The 11,548-nt window shown below is 46.1% G+C and overlaps 1 non-coding gene across 1 annotated transcript; it reads left to right on the top strand.

Annotated features, from left to right (window-relative positions):
- The first annotated feature begins 2,887 nt into the window (after positions 1–2,887).
- TRNAA-AGC (transfer RNA alanine (anticodon AGC)) lies at positions 2,888–2,959 on the top strand. Its single transcript has one exon. It is a non-coding gene; the product is annotated as a tRNA-Ala (tRNA).
- The last annotated feature ends 8,589 nt before the right edge of the window (positions 2,960–11,548 follow it).

The raw sequence follows: 11,548 nt of genomic DNA, 5'->3' as shown, positions 1-11,548 counted from the left end.
TGAGCTGTTGTTCAGCATCTTAGCTGTGGAGGGCAGTGTCACTAGCCCTCATATGTGGGATCCGAACCGGGGCCCTCTGGCGTCCCAAGCCAGTTCTTAACCATCGCGCCACTCGGCCGGCCCCATGTTTTACTTTTTGAGGAACTGTCACACTTGTCCAAAGCACCTACTCTGCTGTTTTTTAGGGGGACGTGACCTCACCTCTCTGAGCCTCAGCCTCCTCCTCTGTCGAATGGGGACCATTGAAGTGCCAGCCTCCGTGGGTTGTGGCGCTGGTGGAATAAAATGATGGAGGCAGAGCCCCACAGCAACCTCCCTGGCACCATGCCAAGCACTTGATAAATGTTAACTCTTATTGTTATTTACCTGCATATTTACTTATTTATGAAAGGCATGCAGCCCAAAAATATATACCACCCTCACCGGGAAGAGGAACAATAAAAATAGGCTTAGAAAATCGATGTGGATATAAATGGCGGCGGTTCCTGAACTCTAAGTGTGGGTTTTATTCAAGTTCAATGCAGTAAGCATTTCTGCTGTGGGAGCCGACCGGATTCTCTCTTAAAGCCTGAGCAAAATAGATTGTTTGGGGCTCTAACCAGGCACCCCGGGGTCTGTTAGCTCCCTGGGTGGCACTTCCCACCCTGATGTCCTCATTCCTAGTTTGCCATTGGATAGATCTGTGGTAGGTGGCAGGGGGTGGGGCAGGAATCAAGAAAGAGGCCGGAAGAAATTCTGGCAAGCTGGCTACTGCCCTTGGCAATAAGTCACAATAGGGGTAGCTATCATTTTTTGAGCCCTACTGTGTGCCAGGTGATTTGTTCAAACCTGGGGATAAAACCTGGACTGTTGGCTATGTCACCCTTGTGCGAGTCTTTTTGGCCAGGGGTGTAATTAACACGTGATCATGTGTGTTAATATGAGTTAGGTGCCATGCGAACTTCCTCCCACGCATTGTTACCGCAGTTCACATGATACATCTATAGGCGGTTCCCATCTAATCCCTGTTTTACAGGTCAGAAAACGGAGGCTCAGAGAGGCGAAAAGACCTACTCAAGGGCTCTCAGTGAGTAAGAAGTGACATTGGAATATGGACATGGGTCTGTTGGATGCCAGGACTTTGCCCAGAGTGGAAGGCAGGCAGCTGGGTTTGCTGATGTGCATCATGGGATGGGGTCCTTCCTCCTCCTCCGGGTTCCTCGTCTCCTCCTGTTCTCTGGGCTCCAGCCACCTGGCCTCCTTTCAGTTCCGAGAACACAGCAACCCCCTTCTCTTCTTGGAGCCTTTGTACTTTGTACTTGCTGTTCCCTCTGCCTGACACCTGCTTAATGAACTCCTGTGATTCTCCCAGTCCACAGCACAGGCTGCTCTTGGCTTTCAGTCACAATTTCCCTCTTTCGGGTAACAACCCTGGACCGATGCCTTCCATACTGCATTTCCCAGTCTCCCTTGCAGCATGATGTGTCCACGTGACCAATTTCTGGTCAATGAGTTGGAAGTGGAAGATTCTGTAAGGCACAGCCTTCTCCTTAAATGGGTGGGGTATGTTCCCTGATTTCTCTGTCCTTGCTCTTTCCTGGGGTCTGATGCAGCCGTGGTGGCTGGAGCTCTAGCAATCATTTTGAACCATGAGACAACCTGGAGAATGGAAGCCGCATGCTAAGGAACGTGGAGTAGAAACATACCAGGAGCCTGGGCTCCTGATAACTCGTGGAGCTGCTGTCAGCCGAGGGGCTGCCTAACTCTGATTCCTGGTGGAATGAGAGAACAAGGAAACTCTTGTTAAAGCTACTAAGTTGGGTCTCTGCTACTGGCAACAAAATAAGATTCCTAACTAATACAATCTCTGTAGTTTAAATATCAGTTTCTCAGAATGGCTTTTGTGAAACCCGAAATAGGCCCCTCCTGTTGTTTTCTCTTGTAATACCTGGTTCCTGTCCTCCGTTGCCCTCATTCCAGTGAAAAGAAGTACATACTGCTTTGTTTCATTTATCGTTTCCGCTGGATTATTGGATGTTACTGGGCATAGTTAGATAGGTTGTGAGCTGTAGAAATCCAGGGGTTACTCGTTAAATAATAGTCTACTTGTATGTGAATGGCAATTCCTGAAATTGTGCAGTGGACAAGGCCAGGGGGGTCCTTGACCCTGAGGTTGATCAGTGTACTCCTGGCACTTAGCGTCATGCCTGGACCATGGTCAGTCTTCAGATGTTGGCTGCAAGATGAATGGAGGAACAAAAGTGATGGATACCCTGAGCTGAGTCCTGAAGGCACAGAGGTGGACAGGAAGTGGAGGTGCTGGTAATAAAAGCATGAGTGGTGCTCTAACCCAGGGAAGAACAAAGGATTCTGGGCCTCAGAGGGAGGCGGCCCCATTGCGTCCGGGAGCTGGGGCCTTGTGGGCAGAGGAAACCCTTCTCTTATTGGGCCTCAGTTTTCCATCCGTAAAATGGGGACATTATTCCAGAAAAGTAGGGTGTTTTTTTTTAACCTTTTCTTGCCTGTTATTTTACTTCACATCTTTATTTTTATTTATTTATTTATTTATTTGTAGAGGGCAGTGTCACTGGCCCTCATATGTGGGATCCGAACCGGGGCCCTCTGGCATCCCAAGCCAACTCCCAACCATCGCGCCACCGGCCCTGCATCTTTATTTTAAGTAGGCAGTGCTTTCATGGTAAAAAGACTCCAATCATACAAAAGCATAGAGTGAAAAGTAAATTGCCTTTGCTCTTAACTCCTGGAACCTCCCCCCTACAGACCCACTGCTCTCCTCCTCCCCGCAAAAAAACTAGCTGCCACTGTAACCAGTATATATTTTTTAAGAGGAGTACATGTCTCTTTTATTTCCTGAAGGGTAGTTTAGGAAACCACCACTGTGCATGATGGGGATGTAGCTCAGTGGTAGAGCGCATGCTTAGCATGCATGAGGTCCTGGGTTCAATCCCCAGCATCTCCAGTTCATTGTGTCCTTGCTGCGGAAGCTTTTTCTTTCATGTGATGGCTACACCCCATTCCTGTACAATCTGAGAATTAACCATTTTGCTTCCAGTACTTATCTGTGGCTCCAGTTATGCTTGTAACCCTTACATTTTATTTTTTTTAATTGAGGTATCGCTGACCATATATTAGTTTCAGTTATACAGCATAACGATTTGATGTTTGTGTACCTTGCATAATGATCACAATAAGTCTAGTGAACATGGGTCACCATACATAGTTCCCAATTTTTTTTCTTGTGATGAGAATGTCTCAGATTTATTCTCTTAGCAACTTTCAAGTATACAAAGCAGTCGTATTAGCTATAGTCACCATGTTGTACATTACATCCCCACAACTTATTTTTGTACAATTTGAAGCCCTTCATCCGTTTCACCCACCCACCCCCGCCCCTGGCATCCACCAGTTTGTTCTCTGTATTTATGAGCTTTTTTTTTTTTTTTAGATTCCACATATAAGTGAGATTATATGGCATTTGTCTTCTCTGTCTAACTTATGTCACTTAGCACAGTACCTTCTAAGTCCACCCATATTGTTACAAATGTCAAGATTTCCTTTATTTTATTTTATTTTTTTTATGGCGGAATGATATTCCATTGTATAGATGGACCACCTCTTCTTTATCCATTTAGCCACTGAAGGACACTTAGGTTGCTTCCATATCTTGGTTGTAAATGATACTGCAATCAAGTCTTTTCGAGTTGGTGTTTTTATTTTCTTTGGCTATATTCCCAAAGGTGGAAGTGCTGGACCATAGGGCAGTTCTGTTTTTAATTTTTTGAGGAACCTCCATGCTGTTTTCCATAGTGGCACAGTTTGCATTCCCATCAGTGGTGCATGAGGATTCCCTTTTCTCCACATCCTCATCAGTATTTTTTGTCTCTTGTCTTTTGGATAATAGCCATCCTGACAGGTGTGAGGTGGTATCTCGTTGTGGTTTTGATTTGCATTTCCCTGATGGTTAGTGATGGAGAGCATCTTTTCATGTACCTGTTGACCATCTGTATGTCTCCTTTGGGAAAATGTTCAGATCCTTTGCCTTGTAACCAGTTGTGTGTGTATCTTTCCAGACTTATCTGTATCATGAAAGTATACCTATGCTGTATGTGTACACATTTCAATATTTTTAACATAGACATGTGTTCTTTCAAAAGTTAATTATTTATTTTAAATCCCAAGTATGAGTTGAGAAAATAATGATCATTCATGATTATTAAACGCTCATTGCTGAAAATAACTTTGTCAACCACACACTGTTTTACACCATGTCATTTTTTTTTTCATTTAAAACGTCTGGGGAGTATTTCATTGATTTGACCCCTGCTTTTATTTAAATGGTTGTCCAGTTGAGTGTTTCACTGTATGGCTGTACTGTAATTAATGTAACGAGTCTCCTGTTATGGGATGGGCTGCTTCTCATCTTTTGCTGCTACAGACACTGCTGCATGTGAATATAGCTGCACTAAACTCTTTTCACACATGTGCAGTTATATAAGTTGGTTCAATTCCTAGGAGTGAAATTGGCTCAAAGATGAAAAGCACTTGTCATTTTCATAGGTACTGCCCCTGTGGGGTCCTACCAATGTGCCTGCTCGCCAGCCCCATGGCCTTATCAGTGTATTACCAAACTTTTGGATGGGCTGTTTGATTAAATTTCCTTATTATGAATGAAGTGATCACGTTCTCATATATTTAGGAATCATGTGTAAACTTCCTTTTCTGTCAACTCTGTTCATCTCCTCTGCCCTTTTCCCATTTGACAAGGAGATTGGTCTCTTCATGATCCATTTTGTGGAAACACTTTATGAACAAGGGGGATTAGCCCTTTGTCTGTGTTTATCTAACTTTTGATCTTTGTCAATCTGATTGGTGAAAATCGTATCATGCTGTGGAGGTCCCGGCTCTGGGTGGGGTTAGCATCTTGGGTCAGAAACCCACCGGTATTTGCTTCTGGAAACTCTGTTCGTGCCCTGTACAGCGGTGGCTCTTAACTGGGGCTGCGTATGACGATCCCCTGATGGGACATCTTAGAAGCACAGCCCCCAGCTCTGGGGACTCAAGCGCAGTGTCACCTTAGCCGATGCTGACGGGTTTCCTCGGTTATAAATCAGGCGCATCGATGATCCAGGGCCCTTTTCTGCTCAGCGGTGCTGTGGAGTCAGTGTGCAGCGGTGGCAGGAAGGAAGAGAGTTGCACAAGGAGAGAATCAATAACCCTCCTCCCTGTGGGGTCCAGTGGGGCTCCTAGATAGAGCAGCTCAGGGCTAACGGGGCTTCGCTCTCATTGCCATGGTAGCCGGTCAATACGTGGGCACTGGGTTGGGGTACCGTGCCCCTGTGTTCCCTGCTCTGGGTTTCAGGGACATGGGGTTGAGAGACAGCTGGGTCTTCAGAGAGGCACAGAGAGATCTCGGAGGACCGGTCCGGGAGGGGTAGCCCACAGGTCAGAGGGACCATGGCCAGAAACTCTACTCCCATCTTTTCGGGGGAATTCAGTGCTTCCATCCTTTTATTTTAGAAGCAGCAGCTGAGAAGAGGAAGGTTTAGGAAACTTACAATCCCAGTATTGCTGTGTTGGCTTAAGAGCAAAGCTTGAAACACAGCGTCTGTACAGAAAGGTGGGGAGCAAATTGAATTAGGGAGGACAATTTAGAGAAGGGGATTTAGAAGGTAAAAATCTGGCCTAGTCTGTATTTCTTTGTGCTGTTTGACTTAAAATTGCTTTAGTATATTGAATAAAGACAAAGTAATATTTATAATAATACAACAAGTACAAATCTAATGTTACTCTTACTGAGTATATTCCCCAGGAGTACACCTAGGATTTTGCACCCATGTAGATTATTTTTTAATACTTCCCTCCATTGTACAACCAAACTATGCTCAGTAAGAATCATTTAATAGTCAGTAGTAATCATTATTTTCTTGATTCATCCTTAGATTTAAAATAATTTAAAAAGAAGTATGAAGTTCCATTTTAAACATATTATTCAAATTCAGTGAAATATTTACTATATTAATCAAAATTCAGACCTACCAGAAAGATGTACACCTTGTCATTTGTACCTTTTAACTATTTTAAAATTTAAACACATATCAAAACTCCCGAGTGGCCAAGTACAATGACAGAAGTGACAAAACCCAAGTTCTCTTTCTTTTCCTTGAGATCCTTTCTGTGCTGTCATTGTTTATTTCCAATATACCATTTAAACACAGGAATATGTAATATGACAGAGGTTCAAGTTATGAATTGCACCCAAAACAAACCCAAACAAATTCAAACTGTTACGAACTTACAATTGAAAATGAGGAGATGTCGCCGAGTCTGCCATTTGTCAGGGGCTGACTGTAACCATTTTTCCAAATTAATTTCCATGTAGAACACAATGTTTATTAGAGATTCTACCCATCAGGGACCGTTCAGGGGATGCAGACCTCACCAGTAATTTAAATAGGGAAAATCTTATAAAGAATTATTAACCAGTAACCAGTAGAGGGGATTAGCTACACAGAGAGGCAAAGAAAACTCTAAACAATATGTGGATGGCAGATGTAGGAAGCAGTTACTATCTCCGGGGCCGGGGTTGGGGTGGGGTAGGGGGTGAGATAGGAGATAGGGAGGGAGAGAGGGAACTCAAGTGTAATTAATTACTGAGTTACACATTAGCATACATTTTGCAGTTTGAAATAATACCTATTTCGCTATTATGGAAAACAGCATGGTGGTTCCTCAAAAAAATTAAATAGCGTTCCACATGATTCAGCAGTTCTGTTTCTGAGTATATACCCCCAAAAATTGAAAATAGGGACTGGCAGAGATAGTTGTACACCTGTTTGTTTAATTTGTAATAAAATGTGTTATACAAAAAACTGGGCTCGATTCAGAGAAAGGAGTGACAATTGGTGGAAGAAATATCAGTAACTTAAGATATGCAAATGGCATCATCTTCCTGGCAGAAAGTAGCAATGATTTGAAATGACTTTTGATGAAAATGAAAGAAGAAAGTGCCAAAGCAGGACTGCCTTTGAACATCAAGAAGACAAAGATCATGACCACAGAAGGAATACACAATTTTAATATAGACAATGAAGACATTGAAGTTGTTAAAGGTTTTGCTAACCTTCACTCAGTCGTCAATTCAAATGGAGACCGCAGCCAAGAACTCAAGAGGGGGCTGAGACTCAGAGGGACAGCAGTGGAAGGGCCAGAGCCATCAGGAGCACAGATGTGTCGCTGGGGACACCACCCACACCTTCGCCTTCCCAATTGCTATGCATGGGTGTGAAAGTTGGAGAGTGAAGAAAGCTAATAGGACAAAAATGGACTCATTTGAAATATGGTTTTAGAGGAGAGCTTTTACGGATACCCTGGACCTCCATCCAGAAAGATGGACAAGTGGGTCTCAGAGCAAATGAAGCCTGAAACATGGCTGGAGGCAAAAATGAGAAAACTGAAGCTGTCCTACTTTGGCCACAGCAGGAGGAGGGAGGGTTCTTTCGAAAAGACAGTAATGCTGGGAAAAGAGAAGGCAGCAGGGAAAGAGGGAGACCGAATATAAGATGGATGGAGTCCATAAAAGAAGCCCCAGGCAGGAGTCTGCAGGAGCTGAGCAGGGCTGTGAGGACAGGACACTGGGTGTCACTCATTTACAGGGTCGCCAGGAATCAGAGCCGACTCAGTGGCACGTAACACACACACACACACACACACACACACACACGTTATGTTCACAGCAGCATTATTTGCAATAGCCCAAAGGTAGATGCCACCCATCAATGGATGCCTGGCCAGACAAAATGGGGCAGATCTCTGCAAAGGACATTCTTGAGCCTTACAAACGAAGGAAATTTTGACCCATGATACAACGTGGATCAACCTTGAAAACATGCTCAGTGAAATAAGCCAGTCACAGAGGCACAAAGACTGTATGATCCCATTTATATGAGGTCTTTCAAATGGTCAGATTCATAGAGAAAGAAACAGAATAGCAGTTGCCAGCAGCTGGTGGGGTGGGGCGGGGGAAGAGGCATGGAAATTTATTATTTAATGGGAAGAGAGTTTCAGTTTGGGATGATGAAGGTGGATTGGGCTGCACAACAATGTGAATATACTTAATGCCACTGAACTGTCCACTTAAAATTGATAAAAATGGTAAATTTTACGTTATGTGTATTTGGCCACAATAAAGAAGAAGAAGAACACCCCCCTCTCCCCACCCAATTTGCTAGCTCACAGTTCTGTCGGTTGACAGTTCTTTGCTCAGGGTGTGACCAGACTGAAATCACGGTGTCAGCTGGACTGAGGGCTCGTAGGGAGGCTGTGGGGAAGAACCCGCTTCTGAGCTCGCCTGGTGGCTGGCAGAGTTTAGTACCTAGCGGTTGCAGCACTGAGGTCTCCATTTCCTGTTGGCTGTCGGGGTGGGGGGGGCGCTCTCGGCTCCTAGCCACCACCTGCATCCCTTGGTCCCCTCCATCTTCAAGTCAGCAATTGCAAATCCTTCTGTGCTTTTGAATCTCTGCCTTTGAGTGGTTTGGTGGTCCAGCCCAGGGCCTCTTGTGCATCCCATTCAGATAATACTTGATTCCTAAGGCCAGGAGTAAAATGCAATGGCCACGAAAAGGTAAACATGTAGCTCAAGGCATCAGTGGGCAAGGCTGGTCTTGGCAATAGCAGTGGCATCAAGAGCCCTGGCAGAGTTATCCGTGGGAACCATCAGTAAAGGGCTAACCATTTTGACATCAGCAGAGGACAGCACTACAGCTAACAGGAGCAGGAAAGTCCGGGACATGGCTAACCATGAACCCACTATGTGTGACATTGCTTTGGTCTGCCAGTGTGATTTCCTTGGGAGGACCCCTCTCTCCCTCCTTCTCTTGGAAGTGGAGCGGTCCATCATGATGTCCCATTTTGGCCAGTGGCTGGGCCAATCAGAGTGTAGCTTTGTCCTGGCTTCCATGATGGGTCCAGAGGTGGGCACCTACCTGAAAAAGGACCAATCCCAGTCCTCCTGTAAGGTTTTATAGCTGGATGCTGCATGAGAAGGCATCGTTCAGGTTCTTTCTGTGTGAGTGATCAACGGCCGCGTAACAAATCACCCCGGAACACACGGGCTTAAATAGCCATCATATTTTATTTCTCCTCACAGTTTCTGTAGGCCAGGGCTTGAGACAGGCCACAGTGGGGTGGATTGTCCCTGCTCCAAAAAGTCTGTGTCCTCAGTAGGAAGACTTACAGGCTGGGGGCTAAAATAATCTGCAGACCCATCTACCTGCGGGTTCGGTTGTCGATGCTGGCGGTCCGCTGAGCCAAACCAGGACACGCGTGTGTGTCTCCAGCCTCAGGAGGTGGCTGGGCCACAAACCAGAATCTAGGCACCTCCCCTGACTGGGAAACCAGCCCTCACTGGGCAGCCCTGGGCCGAGTTGGCCAGACCATTCCTGCAAGGTGACTTTCACAGGGATGCCTCAACTATACACAGTGTGTGTTCCGATCCTGAGAAAGCAGGATGTCATTTAGTCAGCTCAAAAAAAAAAAAAAAAAGTTCCGCCCCCAAATAAGTAGAGACCAAATTTGTCTGCCTTTCCTTTAAGTCCCAAGGTTAGGGAAGGATCTGGGGAGCGGGGCCAGTTTCTGACATAGAACCCGTCGTTCATCACCTTGAATGGGCCCCACGTGATGCTTTTAAGCGCGGATGTCACCCTGGGAGGATGGAGCGGGTGGTTTGGCTTGGGCCGGGGCAGGACGCGAGCCAGGCTTTGCAGAGCCACATCCCCGCTGCTCTGAGCTCATCCTTGTGCTGACGAGGCCCGTGTGGTCAGTGGGGTGTGAGTGTGGTCAGACCTCAGTGGAGAGTGAGAGTGCTTGTTCCCCTGTTCGGCTGTGACTCAGAAGCATCGCGATGGGGAATCACAGCAGGGGCTGCGATTTCTTCTCCTGGGCGCGTTCTCCCCAGATGCCGCTTGGTCCACAATTTGTGTGAGGGAGGCAGCTATATGATGTATCTTCCCAGCTGGGACATGCTATTTATAATGACACAGGGACAACAGGTGCAAATGAAGATTTTACTGGTCCTCCCAGGTAACAGTGGCAATATGCTCGTGGGAGGATGTTAGAAGAAGTAGTTTGGAAGCAAAGTGACCGACGTATATAATCACAGGGTGACAGCTTCTTAACCAAGCTGGCTTCTGCCCCCGGTCCCTCCCGCCTGTTGGTAAAACTTGGCTCTGAGCAGCACCCCGTCCCCTTCCAGCCTGCTGACTCCGTTTTCTGGGTTTTGGGGAATTGTCGGACATGGTCATGACGTTCACTGTGGCTGTTTGACTCTTTCATTGTAATTGCACAGGTATTCACAGTGGACACACCTCCATAACCATCACCCAGATCAAGATAAGGAACATTCCCACCAGTCCAGAAAGTTCTCTCGTGACTGTTCCCAGCTGTGTCTCCTCCCACCTCAGAGGCCACCACTCTTCTGACTTCTGTCACCATATCTTCATTTTGAGTTTTAAAAGAATTTCATGTAGATGAGACCCTACAGCAAGTAGGCTTTTGTGTTTGTCTTCTTTCCCTCACCGCAAGGTTTTTGAGATTCATCCGTATTTTGCACAGGTCAATAGCTGGCTCCTTTTTCTTGCCGAGCTGTATTTCAGTGGATGGATGTACCACAGTTTGTCCTTTCCTCTGGTGACGGTGGGTTGGGTTGTTTCCAGTTTGGGCTATTATGAATAAAGCTGCTGTGAATGGTCTTGTACAGGCCTCTTGGTGGGCATGTAAATTCATTTCTGTTGGGTGTAAATCTAAGGGTGGAATTGCTGGGGCATAATATTCTGGGTCATTTACTTCGTTAGAAACTGCTTGGCGGCTTCCTGATAATGGATCTGTTAAAAGAGTGGGGGGAGATGGGGAATGTAGGGAGAGGGTCCTGGGAAAAAGAGAGCATCAGGGACCTCATGCCTAGATAGAAGTCAGGGACCACAGGCGTGTGGCACCTGGCAGGTGATGGAAACGCACGACGAAGCCAGGGCGGGTTGGGGAAGAGTTCCTCCACCTCCAGCCACTTGATGCCGCGTGGGAACAGGAAACCAGCATTGCCAGGCCATCTGATTTTAATCCTGGTTCTCAACTGTGGCCGCCCATTGGAATCACCTGGGAGCTTTAAAAAAAAATGCTGATGCCTAGGTCCCCCCCCACAGAGATACTGCAGGAAAGGGATGGAGTGTGGCCTGAGGATCTGGACATTTTAAAAGCTCTTCAGGTGATTCTGATGTGCAGCCACGGGTGAGAACCGCTGTGTTAAAGCCCGTCCTGCTCCGAGTTTAATGATAAGATGTGAATTCTGGTCGGGAACATCTGGGGTGGGGCCTGTAATCACTGTGGATCACTGGTCAAATCTCAACCCTCTCTCTCTCGCTCTCTCGCTCTCTATTTCTTTCTCTTTTTTCTCTCTCTCTCTTTCTCTGTCTCTATTTGTCTCTGTCTCTCTATCTCTCCCCCTTCTCTCTGTCTCTGTCTCTGTCTCTCCCTTTTTCTCTTTCTCTCTCTCTCTCTC

Source organism: Hipposideros armiger, unplaced genomic scaffold (genome assembly GCF_001890085.2).
Source record: "Hipposideros armiger isolate ML-2016 unplaced genomic scaffold, ASM189008v1 scaffold_480, whole genome shotgun sequence".
NCBI lineage: Eukaryota > Metazoa > Chordata > Mammalia > Chiroptera > Hipposideridae > Hipposideros > Hipposideros armiger.
The sequence above is the reverse complement of the archived record's forward strand: the minus strand, read 5'-3'. Positions and strand labels throughout refer to the sequence as shown.